The sequence below is a fragment of the Equus caballus genome, chromosome 16 (assembly GCF_041296265.1).
Source record: "Equus caballus isolate H_3958 breed thoroughbred chromosome 16, TB-T2T, whole genome shotgun sequence".
Lineage (NCBI taxonomy): Eukaryota > Metazoa > Chordata > Mammalia > Perissodactyla > Equidae > Equus > Equus caballus.
Window position 1 is genome coordinate 50,282,956 of NC_091699.1, and position 22,189 is coordinate 50,305,144.

General features: G+C 40.5%; 1 protein-coding gene across 44 annotated transcripts in view; it reads left to right on the top strand.

Annotated features, from left to right (window-relative positions):
- The first annotated feature begins 698 nt into the window (after positions 1-698).
- The window catches only part of MAP4 (microtubule associated protein 4), a 186,869-nt gene continuing 165,378 nt past the window's right edge, over positions 699-22,189 (top strand). For 24 of the 44 annotated variants that reach the window (XM_070237734.1, XM_070237737.1, XM_070237740.1 and 21 more), the window contains exon 1: positions 725-1,238. The gene's annotated coding sequence lies outside the window, so the exon portion shown is untranslated. Of the gene's footprint in view, positions 1,239-22,189 lie in introns of all 44 variants that reach the window. The other 20 variants (XM_070237760.1, XM_070237761.1, XM_070237776.1 and 17 more) reach the window with 7 other exon arrangements.

A 22,189-nucleotide genomic window follows, 5' to 3' on the forward strand; every position in this document is an offset into this window, starting at 1 on the left:
CTCAAACCCCGGCTTTCAACCAACTCCAGTTCTTACCAAGAAGAACCAAGTTATTCTGGTAACCAGTCTGCTCTAGAGGTTTGAGTTTATGGCCCAAACGCCTGGCTGCCTGAGTTAAAGCCCTACCCAGCCAATTACTGCCTTGCTGGCATTAGGTAAATTACTAAACTTCTTGTGTGTTTCCTCATCTGTAAAATGAGGAGAACATTAATACTAATCATATAGGATTTTTGTGATGATAAATGAGTTATCAGGTGTCACATACAAGAATGCCTGGATCATAGTAAGCAATAAAAAGGTGTTAGCTATCACTTTTCGTTCTGGACCAGCGCTATCTGGCGAAATATATGAACCAAAAAGTAATTTTAAGTTTTCTAGTGGACACATTTTAAAATGGAAAAAGAAATATGAAATTATTTTAAATATATTTTATCTAACCAAATATATCCAAAACTGTAATCAATTATCCAACTTGTAATCAATATAAAAATTATGAATGAGCTACTTTATATATTTTTTGTTTTAAGTCTCGGAAACCCAGAATTTCTACACTTACAGCACATCTCAACTTGCATCAGCCACGTCACTTGTGGCTGGTGGCAGCGCAGCCCTGGAGAGGCCCCCTGGCCGCGGCCTCGTGCCCCTACGGTTCCTTCCAGCGAGCAGCTGGCCCGCGCCCCAGCCCCGCCCCGCGCCCCGCCCCGCGCCCCGCCCAGGTTACATCACAGAGCCCAAGGGCCCGCCGGCGGGGAGACCCGGGCCCGGCCGCGTGTGCCCGGCCGCCCACATCCTTCCTACTCCAAGCACCCAAGTTCTAAAAGGAAGGGACGACCATCACAGTGCAGCAGGGGCGGTCAACCTGCCCCCGGCCGCTTCGGCGTCAGCCGGCGGGAGGCGGGATCCTGCAGCCCCCTGCGTACTTTGCCCCCAACGGCCCTCCACTCGCGCCGCTATCACCGCGAGGTCGAGGCGGTGGGGTCAGCGCTCATTGGTCCGCCGCAGCCCTCCGCCCGCCCCGTCGCCGCGCTTATTGGCGGGAGCCGCGGCGCCCGCGGGATAGGCGGTGGCGGCGCCCCTCCCTCGCGCCGGCCCTCAAGAGGGCGACGAGGAAGCGGCCGCCTCCCTGCGCCCCGCCCCTCGGGCTTGCTTGCTGGCTCCAGGCTCCTCCCGACCTCTCCCGGCTCCTCCCGGCCCTCTCCCGGCTCCCTCCGGCTCCGGCTCCGGCGCGGCGGCGGCGGGTAGGTGCAGCCGCAGGCGGGGCCCAGTCGGAGGGGCGGCTTTCCCGCTGTCCCGGGGCTGCCCGAGCCTCGCCCGGCGGCCGCCGGGACCCCACAGGGCCCGCCTGCGGCGGGGAAGGGCGGTGGCCGCCAGCTTGCGGGACGCGGGGGCGACCGGGCGGGAGGCCTGGGGGCGTGATCTTCCTAGTCTTCAAGGCGTGATCTGGGGGCCCGCGCGCCGGGGCGTGGCGGGCTGAGAGGTCCGGCTTCGGGGGTCTGGAGCGTTGGGCCGAGCGGCATGCCTCGGGCTGGGGATGGGGCTGAGCCCGGGGAGCGAGGGTCGGCTGCAGTCTGGGGCCCTGGGAGGGGCTCGGGGGAGCGGGAGAACTCAGAGATCATTCTGTGAGGCTTTTGGGGGCTCCGTTGAGGTGGGGCTGAGGCGAACCTTAGAGAGGGTGCCCACTCGGGTTATGGGAGGGGCTGAGGGGTGGTCTGGAGAACCGGGCCCCAGCCCGGGCTCTCTGCCTGCGTCGGCCCTGGCGCTGTGTGGGGACTAGGCGTGTGTCTGGCTGCGGGAGTGCGAAGGGGTTTCAGTAAGGGTGGGGATGGGAGGAAAGGGGCAGGAACCAGGAGGGGCAGTTGGAAACGTTACCCAGAACAGAGATTGTGGTTTATTTAGCACATGGGCCAGATTCTTCGCTGGTGTGTTGCCTGAGCTCTTCTTTAGTGAAATTGGCCGGTGGGGGAGTGTAGTGGGTTTTGCTTCCATCCGGGAACGTGTAAATTAGATTCATTTGCTGCTTTTGGGAGGAGACAGTGATTACGCTTAAGTTTGTGTTTTAGGATCCAGACCCAGGGTCAAAGGTGCTTCTCGGGGAGTTTAGTGTTACCCAGCTTTCTCCTGGAAACCCCCTTTTCTCCTTTCCCTCCTCTGGTCCAGTTACAGTTTTGCTCCCCAGGGCCTCTCGTTTCCCTCTCCCTGGCTACATGGCATTGCAGTGTTTCTTGCTCTGTGTTTGCCTCCCGCCTATTTCCCTGCTGCTGCGCTTTTGGCAACTGCCTCTGCTCTTTCCCAGGGATGGTTGTGGCATTGCATCAGGGGATATTTGTGCTTGTAATTTGCTCACTCAGCCCAGGAAGAGGGAGAATAGTGTGCTGCAGAGATGGGAGGGGAATGCCGTCAGCTCGGCTGGGTAGGCAGAGAAATGGGTGTGGTGAGGGAATACAGCTGCTCTTGGCCTATAGGGTAACACTGCCCAGTCATCGGCTCAAAGGGATTCAAAGAGCAGCAGCAGCAGCTATTTTTATAAATCAGTCCTGAATCCAAGCTGAGCACATGGATTTAGAGTGAACAGTTGTCATGCTCTAACTATTACAGGCTGAGTGTTTGGTAGACAACATTAGAGTTGCTAAGCAAGAGACTCCATCCATCTGTAGAGTGCAGGGGGTACTTGGAACTTTTTAACTTTTCTCAGCTTTCTTCAGTCTCTTTTCAGAGGGTTTCTTAAATTGATGTGGTTTGACGGTCCATAGTACTTCTTTTCAAATGAAATGTTTTTACCTCACTTATACTCTTGCTTTCAAATTTGGCTTAAAAATAATAAAGCTATCACTTTCTGAGTACTTGCTATCTTCTAGGCACTAGTTGTAGGTATTTATTTACAGATGAGGAAATGGAGACTGACAGGAATAAGAGGTCACACAGATAAGTGGCATCCACACCAAGGTCACTCTGACACCCACACAGTATTTCAGAAACTAAAAATTTTTGGTTCACACAAGGGTGATTCAAGTGCTTGAGAATTTATTCATGCAAAGTAAACTCACCAGAGGCTGATAGACCAAATACCAATTTATTTACATTGAAAGTATTAAGTGCCATGTACACAATTGGAATTAGTTATTCACTGGCCAGGACGCCTCCTTTGTTTCTGGGCAGCCATATCAGTAATAAGAAGGCAGTTGATTATAGAATTGGAACTAAGGGCACTGGATGTTCTTAGGGGATGTTTTAATCAAGTTACAGAAGCAGGAATTGTGAGTCTCCCTTCTTTCCCTATTGTGCGAACACACATACTAATGTTTGACAGTGCTGGGGAGATTCTTAACACATTTTCCCACTCTGTCTCAGTTGTTTTTTAAGTCATCTCTTCATATATTTGTCATCCTAGCATGTTTACCTGTATTAAAATTTCCAAATTTCCAAATAAGTTTACATTATGTATAAAAAGTCATTTTTCCTTTTTTTTTTTTTGCTGACAGTGAAGGAATCACCTGGATTTTCTTATGTTTAGGTGGCTTAGCTTTGTTTTTGTTTTTTCATTTTTTTCAAGGGTATGAAAACTTTTATTAATTACCTAATATGGCTTTCAGGGGAGAGTAGGACACATTTCTCAGGCTTGCTCACAATGGCTTGAGAGCAGGGAGATACTGGCGTGTGGTTTTTCTTTTTGTTATAGGATGGGGGTGGGAATGAGTGTTCCGTTATGTGAAGGGGCTTGTGTGGTTTGAACCCCTCACCTGCATCAAGATAGGTGGCTTGGCTTTAGTCAGAGAGGTGGTTCTTCCTGATCTCAGTGTCTTGTTCTTTTTCCTAATCTTGTTTCTGAATTTGGTTATCCATCCTTTGGCTCTGTAAACTTTTGCTGTTGACACTTAGAATTTTTGGCATCGCTTTTCTTTTTTTTTTTTTTTTTAAAGATTTTATTTTTTTTATTTTTCTCCCCAAAGCCCCCCAGTACATAGTTGTATATTCTTCATCGTGGGTCCTTCTAGTTGTAGCATATGGGACGCTGCCTCAGCGTGGTTTGATGAGCAGTGCCATGTCCCCGCCCAGGATTCGAACCAACGAAACACTGGGCCGCCTGCAGCGGAGCGCGCGAACTTAACCACTCGGCCACGGGGCCAGCCCCGCTTTTCTTTTTTTTAATATTAAGCACGGGTAGGGGCACGAGCCCGTGGCCGAGTGGTCACGTCCATGCGCTCCGCTTCCGAGGCCCAGGGTTTCGTTGGTTCAGATCCTGAGGGTGGACACAGCACTGCTCATCAGGTCATGCTGAGGCAGCATCCCACATGCCACAACCAGAGGCACTCACAACTAGAAGATACAACTATGTGGTGGGGGCTTTGGGGAGAAGAAGGAGGAAAAAAAAAAGAAGATTGGCAACAGTTGTTAGCTCAGGTGTCAGTCTTTTAAAAGAAGCATGAGTAGGCTTCATTTTTCTTTAAAATGCAAGAAAATCAAAGGAACATTTTGACCCAGTGGACATTATCTTGGTGGTTCATTTGATTTGGTCGGTTTAAAAAGGAAACTGAGTAAATATCACTGATTTCAGTTTGTCCTTCTAAATGGCACTGTTAGAACCAGGTTACTGTAGACGTATTGCTAAGGAGTGAGTGTGTTGAGGACAGTTAGGGTCAAGAAAGGGGATAAAGGAAACGGATATATATGAGGGATCAAGGGATACTTTCTTAGAGGTTTCTGGGCTAATCTCTCACTGCAGACCTTATGGGAACTGTTTTGTGTGTCATTGAAATTTTAAGCTTGAAAGTCAGCCCAACTTACTTTTGTGATTCTTGATAGATTAAAAAAGTTAATCTTCTCACCATAAAACACATCTTAGTAGTTTGCATGTATTTAAATATCTTTTAAAATTTATTTATAACTTTTCCTCGCTTTCTTTCTGACCATGCAAAGAAAGTGAAGTTTTAAAAAAATCTTTTATTTTGAAGTAATTTTAGATTTACAGATGGGTTGTAAAGATAGTACAGAATTTCCGTATACCCTTCATCTTTAACATATAACCATGATACATTTATCAAAATTAAACGATCAGTATTAGTTTAATGTTATTAACTAAACTATGTAGTTTCCTCTGATTTCCTTAGTTTTTCCACACTGATGCCCTTTTTCTATTACAGGCTCCAATCCAGGATTGACACCACATTGCATTTAGATGTTCTGTTTCCTTAGTTTCCTCTAATCTGTGACAGTTTCCTTGTCTTGCCTTACCTTTCTCTCCTTGACACCTTTGAAGAGTAGTGGTCGGTTATTTGTAGAATGTTCCCCACTTTGGGTTTTCTGATGTTTCCTCATGATTAGCCTGAGGTTATGCATTTTAGGGAGGAATACCATAGAGATGGTATGCTCTTCCGGTCACCTCCTCTCTCTTATCCGGGGGTGCCTGATATCAATATGACTTATTACTGATGGTAACTTTGAGAACTTGATTAAGGTAGTGTCTTCCTGGTTTCACTAAAGTGACTATTTTCCCGTTTTCTTACTTTAATTGTTAGAAGCTAGAAATGAGTCACCAAGTCAAGCCCACTCTCCAGGGGGAGGGAATTAAGCTCCACCTCCTGAAGGGATGAGTAGTAAAGAATTTGTGAGCATATGTTAAAATCACCCTCAGTAATTAATAAATGTTTTAGGGGAGATTCTGTGAGGCTGCACACAGATCTGATTTTTCCTTAAAATGTTATCCGCTAAACATTCATCGGGGAAATTTGCCTGTAGCAGCAATTATTATTGTGTTACTCTAGCGGTAGTTTTCTATTTCCTTCATTCCTTCTACATTTATTATTCGGAATTCTTCTGTAGGGAAGATTTGTACCTTTCCCCTCATTTATTTGTTCAGTCATTTATATCAGTATGGATCCATAGATATTTATTTTATTCTTCAGAGTATAATCTAATACTATATTTTGTTGCTCAGATTCTTCCAACTCTGGCCATTTGGCACCTATGTTCTTTGACATGTGTTGTGTCGTTGTCCCCCCCCCCCCCCCCCCCCCGTCCCTCCCTTTTGGAGCACTTTTTAATTTTCTGGCGCTGCAAGATGCTCCGGTCTCATCTTGTATTTTCCCTGTTCCAGCCCTGGAATCAGCCATTCCATTCCTCTAAGGAGCCCTTGTTTCTTTTATTGGAGAAAAATATTTAGAAACAAAGATCTGGTTTCTAAATGAACTAGGTGTACTCATTGCTACTGGTTAATCATTTCTTCTGGGCCCTCTTAGGGGACAGAGCTAGGAAACGCATGTTCATACACTCACAGCTGTGTTTATTTCTGTATCTATCTGTATATAAATATAAACGTGAGTTTATACTGGTCTCTCTGACTCTAATCCAGCACCACAAAGTTTATTCTAGCATTCCTCTCCTTGCTTATTTGTAACTTCTTTCTCTGATAGTGAGAAACTTAGCTCTTGTTATTTATAATAGATTTACCTAATTCTTCAACCCTCGTATATGTGTAAAGGTAGGAAAATGCAGTTTTAATTGTCACATAAAGAAAATTTCCAAAGCATTTTGCAGTTGTTAATTTAAATGATACTCCTTTAATATTGGTATTTTAAATTACTATTTTTCAGCTCAGTTGGAGAGGTGAAGTCATTTGCCCCTGGCCAAACAGGAAGTGAGTGACTGTAGCTGGAGTTGATGACCTATTCTCACTCCCAGTGCTATGCTTGATCCCAAGCGGAGCAGTCTTCATATGAAGTGTCTTGACTAACCTTTGTCCTTTCTTGGTGGGATTACTCCTTTTAATTAAAGAAGTTCCTGGTTTTTAGATTTTTTTTTTAACTTTTGGCAGTGTTGAGAGCAAAAATAATTCCTTTTCTGGAATTTTTCCTACTTGTAGAATTGTAGAATTGGAAGAGATCTTAGAGATGATCTAGTGCAGTTTTTCACACAATGTAAGTGATTTCTCCAGCCCTGTATGCAGGTGTTCCCCAAGATAGGAACTTCAAGCTGGTGGCTATCAAGTCTTGGTTTGCAAATTTGTCATTTTAGACAGATTTCCCTTGTGATGATCTCACACCTTCCTCCCTGCAGTTTTTATTCATTGGTTCTAATTTTGCTGTCTACAGTTATTTCCTATAAGTTTCAGTCTCCACTTTACAGCTATTCAATAACAGTTATTTTGTCCCACTTAAGTTTTTTCTTTTCCAGACTAAACAGTTTTTTTCTCCCAGCCACTTCTTATGAAATGGTGTTTCTAAACCTTTTTCTATATTGGGCATCATCCTGTGGACATGCTGTAGTTAGTCAGTTTGTCAGGTAGGATCTGATCTGGATACTGTAGTAGGCCTTGGAAAGTGAAGTGATTAAAGAATTCAAAATGATCCCTGCCCTTGGGGAGCTTACGATAGTTTCCATCAGTGCTGCTTTAGAGTTACTGATTATTGATTGAAGTTACGTTATATGATTCTATTTTATTATGACAGAGTATAGGTTCTGACTTACAAATGATTCATAGATAAAATAGTTATATCTTCTATCTCATTATTACAATCCTGGTCACACCCTCCCTGCCCCCACCCCGCCCTCCCCCTCATGTTGAGACTGCTGTGGAAAAACTTAAAGTTTAAGAGAAGGAAAATGGAAAAATTTAGGGGAGATTGGGGATAGATGGTGAGTGGAAGTGGAGGATAGAGACCCTTAGGAAAGGTTACTTCCTATAGTGACTCTTCTTTCCGAGCTCTATTTTTGTTAAACTGTCTGAAAGTCTCAATCAGGTATTCATTTGGGTTAACCCATTTTCTCTTTTAGGAATAGAAACTCATTGGGAGGATTCAAGAGAGCTCTCTGTCGTTTTCTTATAGGTAGACTATATTTTTATTGAAATAATTTGTATTGGAAAGTAAGTGTTCCTTTGGGTGACAGAGAAGTGATTTCTGAGTTTAGGGAGGACTGGGGAGGGGCAGGGGATAGGGGATAAGGCAGACTTACAGACTTATTTCCCTTACTATCAGCTCAGGTGTCACCTTTGGAAAGCCTTTCTGACCACTTTCTACCCTGTCTGGGTTAAGTACTCTTTGGTGTTTTCACCAATATATATCTTTGGGTATATGTCTTTCCTTATTTAAAGAAAAATTAAGATATAATTCACACACCATAAAATGCACCATTTTAAAGCATACAAGTCATTGTGATTTTTGGTATATTCGCAGCATTGTGCAGCCAGCACCACTATCTAATTCCAGAACATTTTCATCATCCTCAAAAGACATCCCAAACCCATTGGCAATCACTTCCCATTCCCCAACCCCTGGCAACCACTAATCTACTTTCTGTCTATGGGTTTGCCTATTCTGGACATACCATATAAATGGAATCATGTAATATATGGCCTTTTGTATCTGGCTTTTTTCTCTTTGCATAATGTTTTCAAGGTTCACCCATGTCGTAGTATATATTAGTACTTCATTCCTTTCTATGGCTGAATAATATACACCATTGTATGGGTATACCACATTTTGTTTATTCTGTCATCAGTAGGTTGTTTCCACTTTTTAGCTATTATGAATAATGCTTCTGTGAACATTTGTGTACAAGTTTTTGTGTGAACATATGTTTTTATTTCTCTTGGGTATATACCTAGGAGTGTAGTTACTGGGTTATATGGTTACTCTATGTATAACCTTTTTTTTTTTTTTTTTTAAAGATTGGCACCTGAGCTAACAACTGTTGCCAGTCTTCTTCTTTTTTGTTTTATTGCTTTTTCTCCCCAAATCCTCCCAGTACATAGTTGTATATTTTAGTTGTGGGTCCTTCCAGTTGTGGCATGTGGGATGCCGCCTCAACATGGCCTGATGAGTAGTGCCATGTCTGCGCCCAGGATCCGAACTGGTGAAACCCTGGGCTACCGAGGTGGAGTGTGGGAACTTAACCACTCGGCCATGGGGCCAGCCCGTATGTTTAACCTTTTGAGGAACTGCCAGAATGTTTTCAAAAGTGGCTACACCATTTTATATTCCTATTAGCAGTATATGAGAGTTCCAACTTTTCCACATCTTCATAAACATTTGTTGTTATATGTTTTTTTGATTCTATCCTAGTGGGTGTGAAGTGATATCTCCTTGTGATTTTGATTTCCCTGATGACTGATGTGCTTATTGGCTGTTTGTATATCTTCTTTGGAGGACTGTGTACTCAGATTCTTTGCCCATATTTAATTAGGTTGTTTTTATTATTGAATTGTAAGAGTTCTTTATATATTCTAGATACAGATCTCTTGTCAGATATACGATTTGCAGATATATTCTGCATTCTGTGAATTGTCTTGTCGTTTCACTTTCTTGGTAGTATCCTTTGAAGCACAAAAGTTTCTGATTTCGATGAGGTCCAGTTTATCTGTTTTTCCTTCGTTGCTTGTGCTTTAGGTGTTACATCTAAGAAACTGTTGCCTACTCCAAGATCACAAAGATTTCTACCTATCTTTCTTTTAAGAGTTTTATAGTTTTACTTGTTACGTTTAGGTTTTTGATCCATTTTGAGTTAATTTTCTTATATGGTATAAGGTAGGAATCCAAATTTATTTTATTTTTTTGCATGTGGATATTCAGTTTTCGTGCACCATTTGATGAAAAGACTTTTCTTTTTCCATTGAATTGTCTTGGCACTCATGTTGAAAATTATTGATCTTAGATGTATGGGTTTACTTCTGAACTCTCAGTTCTATTCCATTGACCTACTTGTCTATCCTTATGCTAGTATCACACTGTCTTGATTACTGTGGCTTTGAGTATGTTTTGGAATTGGCAAGTGTGAGTCCTCCAACTTTGTTCTTCTTTGCAAGATTGTTTTAACTATTCTGGATCCCATGCATTTCCGTGTAAATTTTAGGATCAGCTTGTCAATTTCTGCAGAAAGGCAGTTGGAATTTTGATAAGGACTGCATTGAATCTGTAGATCAATTTGGAGAGTATTGCCATCTTAACAATGTTAAGTATTCCAATCCATGAACATGGAATGTCTTTCCATTTATCTGTGTCTTCTTTAGTTTCTTTCAACAGTGTTTGATGGTTTTCAATATACAAGTCTTGCACTTTTTTGGTTAAGTTTTATTCCTAAGCACTTTATTCTTTTTGGTGCTATTTTAAATAGAATCGTTTTCTTGGGGCCAGCCCTGTGGCCAGCCCTGTGGCCGAGTGCTTAAGTTTGTGCTCTCTGAGTGGTTAAGTTTGTGCGCTCCACTTTGACAGCCCGGGGTTTCACTGGTTCGGATCCTAGGTACGGACATGGCACTGCTCATCAGGCCATGCTGAGGCAGCGTCCCACATAGCACAACCGGAAGGACCTACAACTAGAATATACAACTATGTACCTGGGTGCTTTGGGGAGAAGAAGAAGAAGAAAAAGAATAAATAAAAAGAAGATTGGCAACAGATGTTAGATCAGGTGCTAATCTTTAAAAAAAAAAAAAAGATTTGTTTTCTTAATATCGTTTTCAGATTGTTGATTACTACCGCATAGAAATGCAAGTGATTTTTGTATATTGATCTCGTGTTCTGCAACCTTGCTGAACTTGTTTATTAGCTCTAATACTTGTGTGTGTGTGTGTGTGTGTATTCTTTCAGATTTCCATGTTTTTTAATTATGTATGCCTTTGCATTGGACTGAGATCCTCTTGAAGGCAGAGATTGTGTCTTTTATTTCGTTTTTCTTTCCCTACTGCCAAATGTATATTCAGTTAATGCTGGGGTAAAGATGCCGTTGTAGTCGAAAGTGTAGCATAATGCCACAGAAAATGGCGCAGAAGGGAAGTGGAGTATTGTAAGACTATTTTTTACCTATTGTAAAATGTTTCCTGAGGTCTGGGAAAGTTAATTCTTCTCACTTCTACCTCTGCTACTCTATACCTCTTGTCCCTAATTATCCTTTGTTTCTGGAATTCAGAATACTTTGGATCATAAACTTCCATGTGTTCGAATAGGAACCTTAATTTGATTTTATGTGTTATTTCTTTAGGGAAATGTATTCTGTCCTCATTCACAGAATAGTTCTGTCATGAATCTAGGAGTACTTATGGTAATGTGATTGGCCATGTTGGCTCTTAATTCTGTGTTCACATATTTTCTTGGGTAAACTCAAGTTCACTCATTTTTTTTTTTCTCTCTTTACTAAATCACAGACAGGGGAAACAAAACATTTGCTGTTAAAGGGCAGGATCGGACTTGTTCTTTTGTTATTTTTCTGTCTACGTTTCATTACCAGATATGAAGAAACACTTTTCTTTTTTCTTTTTTTTTTGCTGAAGAAGATTTGCTCTGAGCTAACATCTGTGCCAGTCTTCCTCTATTTTGTATGTGGCTCACCACCACAGCATGGCTGCCAGTGAGTGGTATGGGTCAGCACCTGGGAACAAAACCCAGACCACTGAAGTGGAGCATGCTGAATTTAACCACTAGGCCACCAAGGCTGGCCCCAAGAAATACTTTTAAAAAGCATCCTATTCTTTAAAAAGAGGATGAGTAAAGAATTCACAGTTCTCTTTTAATCAGATAATAAAACGATTTCTTGAAGAATGGATTCTCAGTGTAGTAGATTGGCCATTCTGAAGGTGGGGGTGAATAATATGTGTAAATTCTGGGGTCTCTGAAAATTTCTATATTTGTTATAAAAAATTCAATCCCATCAGCAACAAGGTAACTGTGGTGGCTAGGCCAAATTAGGAACTTGTGGAAGTAGCCACAGACTGCATTGTTCTGTGGTTGAGTAAATCAAGAGTAATCGTGCCTTCTCCAATGCATTTTTCAGCACTAGTAGAGAAATATAGGGGTATGTGATGTACGTGTATTATTCAGTCCTTCTTATTAAGCTCTAGGATGTGATCTGGTAGTGTCCATGTATAAGTTTGCCTGCTCATAGGGAAACTTTTTAGGTCATTATTTGAAGTCCATATTTCCCAAACTTCTCACAGTTACATTGTCCTATCATTGTGTTTGATTTCATAATAGTCATTTTTGTGTTCCTCGTTCTTTTTTTTCTTTGAAGCTTTTTATTATGAAAAATTTCAGATGCATCACAGGAGTTGAGATTAGTATAATGAAACGAACCCCAAGTGTCCAGCATTTTCTTCAGTAATTACCAATCTGTGGCTGATTTTGACTCATCTATATCCATATCTACTCCCCTACCCTTCTTTACTGGATTATTTTGAAGGCAATCCGAGACATCAGCTCATCTGCAAATATTTTAGGATGTATCTTAAAAGATAGTACTTATCTTTTAAATATAATCACAGTATCATAGAGAACCCCAAAATATGACAAAAATACCCAGTTAACGTTCAGATTTTCCTTACTATCTTATAAATGTCTTTTGTGGCTGGTCAGTTCGAATAGGATTCAAATAAGGTCTTCGTTTGGTTGATATGTCTCTTAAGTCTCCTTTAACAGGATCTCCTTTCCTCTTTTTTTCCTTGCAATTTGTATATTGAAAAAACTGTCATTTGTCCTGTAGAACTTTTCATATGCTGGATTTTGCTGCTTGCATCTTGGTGATGGTATTCAACTTGTTTCTTGGTCCCCCATGTATTTCCTGTAAACTTTTAGTTAAGAGCTAGAGATTTGATATTTTTGGCAGGTTGTCTGCCTCATTCTTAATTTCCGTTCTAAAAAAATCATTAAATGTCCTGGAGTTCATAAGAGAATGTTCATTTAAGCTTGTGAGTAATGAGACATGCAACTTTTTTTATAGTGACACTGTCGCATCTATTACAACATTTTGGGTCTGAAAGAGACTGGCCTCTACCAGCTTCAGACTTTTGTTGGCATTGTAAACGTGAAGAACTTTGCTGAACCCTCTTATTTAGCATTTTGTGGTACTCAGATTGGGAGGTGGGGAAAACAGATGAACCAGTCCAGCTTGTAGGAGAATGCTGATCTGTATAGTAGCCGTCTCTAGACATAGGAATGAAGATCTGTAAAAAAGTGAGAGTGAACACACAGCATTAGAAATCCTCCATGTGTCTTTTTCTAAATGATCAATTTTTTTGTAAAAAACATACTTGTTCATTGAGGAACATGGGAAAATTGGAAAATATAGAGAAGTGTCAAGACAAAAATAATCATTTGAAAACTTATCTCCCAGAGACAAGCACTTTAATAATTCAGCACATCCGCTTAGTCTTTTTCTTCTACATGTATACATTTTTTACTTAGATATTCCTGCTAATAAATAGTTTTTTCTGTTGCTTTTAAAAAATTTATGATAGCATAATTTCCTATGTTATTAAAAGCTGTTTGTAAAGATAATCTTTAATGACTACATAATATTGCATCATATGAACAGAGTTTGATGTACTTATTGCATATAGACTTTTTTTTCATTTTTGGCTATTTTTGTGCATAAGGCTGTGTTTACATTTCAGATTTTTATTGTGATAGATTCTCTTTTTATTGAGATAACTGGTTTATAGCACTATGTAAATTTCAGGAATACATTGTTATATTTTCACTTCTGTAGGGACTACACTGTCTTCACCACCAAGAGTCTAGTTGCCTTCTGTCACCATTCAAATGTCCCCCTTTACCCCTTTTGCCCTCCCACCACCCAGATTCTCTTTTTTTTTTTTGACAGTTATTGGGATATAATTTCCATACCATAAAATTCACCCTTTCAGTGGTTTTTAGTATTTTTTTTTTAAGATTTCATTTTTCCTTTTTCTCCCCAAAGCCCCCTGGTACATAGTTGTATATTTTTAGTTGTGGGTCCTTCTAGGTGTGGCATGTGGATGCCACCTCAGCATGGCTTGATGAGCGGTGCCATGTCCATGCCCAGGATCCGAACTGGTGAAATCCTGGGCTACCAAAGCGGAGCGCACAAACTTAACCTCTCGGCCACAGGGCTGGCCCCAGTTTGTACATTCTTATCAAAGCCCATCTCATCATACCCTTGTTAGCAGTGAGAATTATCGTTTAAAAAATTATCATAAAAACATCCATTAAAAAATTGCTAATTTAGTAGGTTAAAAATGGAAAAATCTCACTATTTTAATCACATCTGATTTTCTTAAACAGTGACATCAGTTTTGCATAGTTGTATACCTAGTAATCAAAGCAAGCTGTTGTTCAGCAAGCTAAAATGGGGGTAACGTTAATAACAGGGACGAAAGAAATGTTTGAAGGATGTTCTGAACAATTTTATATGTTTAGTGTAGCTGAGGCTTATTGAGATGCCTCAGGGGCAAACCAGCCAGCTCAGTTCATCAGTCAGGGACAGGGATGCCCTTCAACAGTGAGTTGGTCTAAGAGTCTGAGGTAGACTTGTCAAAATTAACAAACTACAGTTATTAGTGGCAGACAATTCTATTATGGCAGTAACAGCACTGGACCAGGTGTCAAAAGACCAAGGTTCAGGTCCCAACTCTATCACATAATAGCTATGAAGTCTGGGGCAAATCAATGAATCTGTTTCTTTGTTTACAAAATCAGAATGCTGATAATACCTACCTCTCCAGCTTGTGAGAATTAAGGTGTGTGACTGGGATGGGTACCCTTTAAATGCTAATAAGATATTGCCTAGTGATCCAAATCAAAGAATAATTTTGGTGTATATAGAATTGGTGGTCTGTTGGTGTTTTCAATGGAAATTGCATCGCCTCTAAGTTTCATTGGACCATATAGTAAATTGGCTATGAAACGTGAAATTCATGGGCTCATGGAACTACTTTGGGGCCCAGAATAATTGTTTTCTGTGAGGTCACATACCAAATTTTAGCTGAGTAGGACTTGAACTTTAATTTCTAGCATTCTTTTTACTAAGTTCGGTTTAATACTACAGATTTATGTATATTATAGGTGTATAGCACTGTGATAAATGCTGCAGGTGATTTTTAAAAGTTGTAAAATAGAAGAAATGACACACGCTATTTTAATAACAGTGTCATGATTGTCATGATCTCGACTGTAAATGCTATACAAATTGTGCAGAGATCTGAATGACTGAGTGGATTCAAATGAATGCCTTAAGTAGTTCAAAGGTGCTTTGTTGAATTGAGTCATAATCAAGGATTCAAGTCTTTTTCATAAATTTTTAATTAGTAGAGCTGGATATTTATCATTTCAATATTCTTTAAAACAGTTCTTCGAATGCTTCTTTGTTGACTTTGAGACAGTAATGGGGAAATGGATTTATTCGGGCAGTCAGAAGCATAAAGAGTATAGATTCTTAGGATTAAAACTATAAGGACCCTTAGAGAGGAACATAATACTTCATACCTTAAGTATTGTGTTCAGTTTTAAGAACCACATTTTCAGAGACATGAATAATCTAGAGCCTATCCAGAGTGAAACAATCTGGTTTGTGATAAAAGTAGAAATCAAATGATTTGAGGCTCTATTTAAGGAGTTAAAGATGTTTCACTTGGAGAAGAAGTAGGTGGGGGCAGCTATTTTCAAGGTACAAGATCTGGCAAGTGGAAGAGGGTTTAGATTTTGTGTTTTGATGCCTTGGCAAAACTAGAACCATCAAGTAGAAGTTAAAGAGAAAAGTGGAATGGCACTTCTTAGAAGATAGTGAGTTTCATGTTAAAGCAGAGCCCGGGTAGTGTTGTAGAGATATTAAGAAGGTGGTTAGGTTGAATGACCCTTAAGATCTTTGTAAATAGGTGGTTCTTAATATTTTTGGGTATAGATCCTTTTGAGAATCTAAACGGTGGCAAAGACATTGTCCCCAGAGAAAGCTTGTATGTATACATATGTGTATATTTTTCTCTCATCCTTGAAAAATACTTTTTCTGGAGGTAGAATGTATGTTTGCTTTTATTTTCTTTCACATAGTTAATTTATCATTCCATTATCTTCTGGCTTACATTGTTGCTTTTGTGAAGTTATCCTTGGTGTTCATTTCTGTCAAGTATTCTGTGACATTACCAGTTGTTGATTATCTCAAACTATGTTCACAATTTGAGGGTCCTTGGCTTATCCAGATTATGAGAACCCTGGGTGCCAATGCACATGACGGGTATTCTGTGGCCATAATTTCTCAGAAAGTTTTGGTTCTTTTGCCACTAAGGCAGGCTTCCGTATCATCCCCTGGGGTTGTGGGCACTTTGGGCCTTGGTTTAAATCTGGTTCACCTTGAGAGGTCAGTGGGTGTCTCCTTATAAGACTTCACCTTGGGAGCCCTCTGATTTCTCTCCCCCTCGCTCTGTGTCGCTGGCACTGGAACTGCCGCTCTAGATTGGGGCTTCTCAGATTTTAGTGTACATATAAATCATAGGATCTTGTTACAGTAGAGATTCTGGTTCTGAAGGTTCAGAGTGGGGCCCAAAATTTAGCATTTCTGATAATCTGTGAGGTGATGCTGATCCTGTTAGTCTACAGATCACACTGTAAGTGGTGAGAATGTATTATAGTTTGAGGTGTTAGTGGTATTAGTGAGGCTGGTGGTGGTAGTGAGGTGGTACAGTAGTGAATAAAGAATAATAAAGATTGTTTCAGTGTGCAGAGGCTCTTTTTTTCCTTTCTTTTTGAGCAGTTTTGGGTTTACTAAAAAATTGATTGGAAAGTACAGAGAGTTCCCAAATATTGCCTCCTCCCCTGACCCTTCTAGTTTCCCCTATTAAACCTTGCATTACTGGATATATTTGTTAAAATTGATGAGCCAGTATTGATACATTATTATTAACTAAAGTCCCGAGTTTACATTGGGGTTCATTCATTCTTGGTGGTGTACCTTCTCTGGGTTTTGACAGATGATGCGTAATGACGTGTATCCTCCATTACAGTATCATACAGAATAGTTTCCCTGGCCTAAAAGTTTCCTCTGCTTCACCTATTTTTTTCTTCCCCCAGACCCATGGCAACTGTTGATCTTTTTACATTGTCCATAGTTTGTTTTGCCTTTTCCAGAGTGTCATATAATTGGAATCATACAGTTTGTAACCTTTTCAGATTGGCTTCTTTCACATAGCGATATACATTTAAGGTTTCTCCACATCTTTTCATGGCTTGCTAGCTCTTTTTTTTTTTTTTTTTTTTTTTTGGTGGGGAAGATTGGTCCTGAGCTAACATCTGTTGCCAATATTCCTCTTTTTGCTTGAGGAAGATTATCCCTGAGCTAGCATCCATGCCAGTCTTCCTCTATTTTGTACGTGGGATGCCACTACAGCATGGCTTGATGAGTGGTGTGTAGGTCCAAGCCCAGGGTCTGAACCTGTGAACCCTGGGCTGCTGAAGCAGAGTGTGTGAACTCAACCACCAAGCACTCGGCAGGCCCCCTAATAGCTCATTTTGTATTTTATTATGGTAAGAAGACTTAACATTATATTTACCGTCTTAACAAATTTTTAAGGGTACAATGTAGTATTGTTAAATATATAGGCACAGTGTTGTACAGCAGATCTCTGATAGCTCATTTCTTTTTATTGCTTAATAATATTCCAGTATATGGATGTACCACAATTTATTTATCCATTCACCTATTGAAGAATATCTTGGTTTCTTCCAAGTTTTGACAAATATAAATAAAGTTGCTATAAACATTCATGTGCAGGTTTTTGCATGGATGTAAGTTTTCAGCTCATTTGGGTAAATACCAAAAGAGCATGATTGCTGGATTAGATGGTAAGAGTATGTTTAATTTTGTAAGAAGCTGCCAAACCGTCTTCCAGAGGGGCTGTACCATTTTCCATTCCCACTAACAATGAATAAGAGTTCCTGTTACTCCACATCCTTCTCAGCATTTTGTGTCATCAGTGTTTTGGATTTTGGGCGTTTCAATCCGTGTGTAGTAGTATCTTGTTTTAATTTGCAATTCTCTAATGATGTGATGTTGAGCATCTTTTCATACTCTTATTTGCCACTGTATATCCTCTTTGGTGAGGTGTCTGTTCATATTTTTTTTGCCCATTTTTAAAATCCAGTTGTTCATTTTCTTGTTGTTGAGTTTTAAGAGTTCTTTATATATTTTGGATACCAGTCCTTTATCAGATATGTGTTTTGCAAATATTTTCTCTTTGTAATTTGTCTTTTCATTCTCTTAACAGTGTATTTTGCAAATCAGAAGGTTTAATTTTAACAAAGTCCAACTTACAAATTTATTTTTATTTTTGTTTTTTTTTTGAGGAGGATTAGCCCTGAGCTAACTACTACCAGTCCTTCTCTTTTTGCTGAGGAAGGACTGGCCCTGAGCTAACATCCATGCTCATCTTCCCCTACTTTATATGTGGGACGCCTACCACAGCATGGCTTTTGCCAAGCAGTGCCATGCCTGCACCCGGGACTGGAACCGGCGAACCCCGGGCTGCCAAGAAGCAGAATGTGCGAACTTAACCGCTGCACTACCAGGCCGGCCCACAAATTCTTTTTCATGTATCATGCTTTGAGTGTTCTTCAGAAGAAGTCATCACCAAACCCAAGGTCACCTACCTTTTCTCCTATGTTATCTTTTAGGAGTTTTATAGTTTTGCATTTTACATTTAGGTCTATGGTCCATTTTTCTTATGATTCATTTTTTAAATATTTCATAATTTTTCTTTCTTTTTTTTTTTAACAATTCACCTGAACGGTAATGCCTCAGGGTTTTACTGAGAATCCTTCCTATATATTTATTTTTTTTTAAAGATTTTATTTTTTTCCTTTTTCTCCCCAAAGCCCCCCAGTACATAGTTGTATATTCTTCATTGTGGGTCCTTCTAGTTGTGGCATGTGGGACACTGCCTCAGCGTGGTTTGATGAGCAGTGTCATGTCCGCGCCCAGGATTCGAACCAACGAAACACTGGGCCACCTGCAGTGGAGCGCACGAACTTAATCACTCGACCATGGGCCCAGCCCCTATATTTCTTTTTGGATGAGGAACATTGGCCCTGTGCTAACACCTGTTGCCAGTCTTCCTCTTTTTTTTCTTTCTCCCCCAAACCCCAGAACATAGTTGTATATCCTAGTTGTAAGTCATTCTAGTTCTTCTTTGTGGGATACCGCCACAGCATGGCCTGATGAGTGGTGTGTAGGTTCGCACTCAGGATCCAAACTGACAAATCCTGGCCTGTCGAAGCAGAGCACACGAACTTAACCACTTGGCTACGGGGTTGGCCCCCTAAAATTCCATAGTTTTGGTGGGTTCTCTAGGACCTTACTCTGCAGCAGTTCATGTCCATGTAGCATTCATGAGCATAAATGATAAAACTTTTGAGTAGGCAGGAGTTATCAGCATAATGAGTTGCCTTGTGTTATATAACGGTCCAAAGGAAACGTATCAGCAATGTATAAGTGACTGAGTTTGTACTAGTTGAGATGTGATCCAGATACCTTTTGGTGATGGAACTATTTATTCTTTGCTGCAGAGTTCTGCTTCAGACTGACAATTCTTGAATCTATGTATCTAAAAGCTATGTGATAGGAATTTTAAAGGCCTGAGGTTTGAGAGAGATATTCAAGAGTAGTTTAATTCTGAAATAATTAAGACTTAATATGTCTGTAGGCTTTATGGACCATAAAGGATCAGAGTAAGCATGGCTTGCCATTATTCTAATATTGATATCCTGGGTGTTTTTTATTATCATCAACTTAGTTCATGTAGCTTTGGCTATTAACTTTGTACTTTTACTCATATTGTTCAATCATGAAGTCTGTTTATTGGCTGTTAACTCCGCTTTCACTTTCATCTAACCATGAAGGCTGCTTAAAGTAATACTGCTAGATTTTCAATTTAGCTGTTCATGCAGGGGAACTTGTCAGAAAAGACTTGTTTTATTGGTTTTAAACAAAGTGACGATGCAGGTCTCTCTATACATTTTTTTTCTTTAATTAATGAATTACTTGAGTCTTTCTGGTAAAATAAGAGACTGTCTTGTTATTGAATGACAGTTTTGTCAGGTAAAAAGAACTGTGTTCATAGATGGTGGAGATGCTCACCAATTATGACAGTTAATCTTAAAGATGTTATGTTCAAGACACATCCCATTCAGCCAGACCTAGTTAAAATAACACATGCTGGGGCTGGCCCTGTGCCCAAATGTTTAGTTTCGCGTGCTCCTGTTCGGCAGCCCAGGGTTTCGCTGGTTCGGATCCTGGGTGCGGACTTGGCACCGCTGATCAAACCATGCTGAGGCGGCATCCCACATGCCACAACTAGAAGGACCTACAACTAGAATGTATAACTATGTACTGGGGAGCTTTGGGGAGAAGAGAAAAACAAAAGAATATTGGCAACTGATGTTAGTTCAAGTGCCAGTCTTAAAGAAAAGAAAATAAAAATCAGACATGCTGATAAAACTTAGGCAAGTAGAATAAGATTTTTGGCCTAAAAAGCATTTGGAAGTAGGCGGGTATACATAGTGTTTACGTGTACTTCTTGGTTTCTAAAGAACCTCTGTTATATGCTGATTTTCAAATTATATACATAGTACTTTTAAGCCCTGCACACTTTCCTTTCCTTCTTTCTTTCTTTCTTCTTTTTTTTAAATGAGCCAGCAATAAATTGGCTAAAGAGATGACGTAGTATCTTTCTAGCTCATTGTAGTCTAAGAATGAGTCACTGTTCTCTTTGAGAAACAATTCCAGGATACTTTATTTTCTTGAAGGCAACTTTTTTGTGCTTGAGTTTAAAGATGTTGTTGCTTTATTTAAAGCCAAAGAAATGGAACTGTTAGGTTTTTAAGCAGCTTATATTTTTGAAGTTGTGATTATATTATTCAATAAATGTTTGTTGAATGTCTAATATGTTCTAGGTTTTAGCCTAAATGCTAAGGATATAAAGATAAGTAACTCATAGTCCTGCCTTAAGAAGTCCAAATATTTAGTATATTTGTGAGTTTTTTAATATAATTTTAAAATTCTGGGTTTTCTTAAAGTTTTAATTTTGAGGTTATTATAGATTCACATGCAGTTGTAAGAAAACAGTACAGAGAGATCCCTTGTACCCTTTACCTGGTTTCCCCCTGTGGTAATATTTTGCAAAACAATGTTACAACCAAGGTATTGATATTGAAACAGTTAATAGTAAATGGTACAGTCACTTAGGAAAACAGTTTGGCTCTTTGCCTAGGAGTGCAATTGCTGGATCATATGGTAGTTTCATGTTTAGTTTTTAAAGAAATGTCTTTTATATTGCTATAATATGGTGGCAGACCAGGCTCTGCAAGTGATCTTCACTTGCACTGAAGTTACCTTGTTTTACTGGTCTGCAGGGATGAAAGTCCTGGTGCTCCTCCTTGGCCTCCTCTGACTCCACCCTGGAGTGGGTGTCGGGTGCCTCATTCTAGCCTGGAGAAGGTGGAAGGAAGTTGGCTCCCTACTCTGCCTTTGCTGTATGGGCGGTGTTGGGCATAGTGTGTTCCATGGTGTTTGGCTGGAGGAGAGTGGGTATTTTCTGAAGTTTTCTGTCTTGCTAGGCTGCCCCTTTCCTGGTCTTTTGGGTAAAGAGAGCAGGCTTTTCTTGAGGTTTTTCTTGTCTGCCCTTGTAGGTTTCTGGGTTGCCAGCCTCATCAGTTCCAATTCTGAGCTATGTAAGGCAAAAAGAAAACCCAGGGAACTCATCACTGTATTATTCCTCGGTTCCCGAGGTCCCTAGCCATTCTACTCACTTGCCACCTTTCAGAGTCTAATGTTTATTTTATTTATTTATTTATTTATTTATTTATTTTTGAGGAAGATTAGCCCTGAGCTAACATCTGCTGCTCATCCTCCTCTTTTCGCTGAGGAAGACTGGCCCTGAGCTAACATCTGTGCCCATCTTCCTCCGCTTTATATGTGGGACGCCTACCACAGCATGGCTTGCCAAGTGGTGCCATGTCCATACCCAGGATCCGAACCTGCGGACCCCGGGCTGCCAAAGCGGAACATTCCCACTGAACTGCTGCACCACCTGGCTGGCCCTTATGGTTATTTTATATATGATGTCCAGGGTTTTTAGTTGTACTTAGTTGGAAGAATAGGGAAAAGTAGATCTTTTCCATCTTACCAGAAGCAGAAGAGTTGTTTTTTTTTAAAGATTTTTTTTCCTTTTTCTCCCCAAAGTCCCCCGGTACATAGTTGTATATTCTTCATTGTGGGTCCTGCTAGTTGTGGCATGTGGGACGCTGCCTCAGTGTGGTTTGATGAGCAGTGCCATGTCCGTGCCCAGGATTCGAACCAACGCAACACTGGGCCGCCTGCAGCCGAGCGCATGAACTTAACCACTCGGCCACAGGGCCAGCCCCAGAAGAGTTTTTATATAGTTGTTTTTAATATATTTATTTTTTCT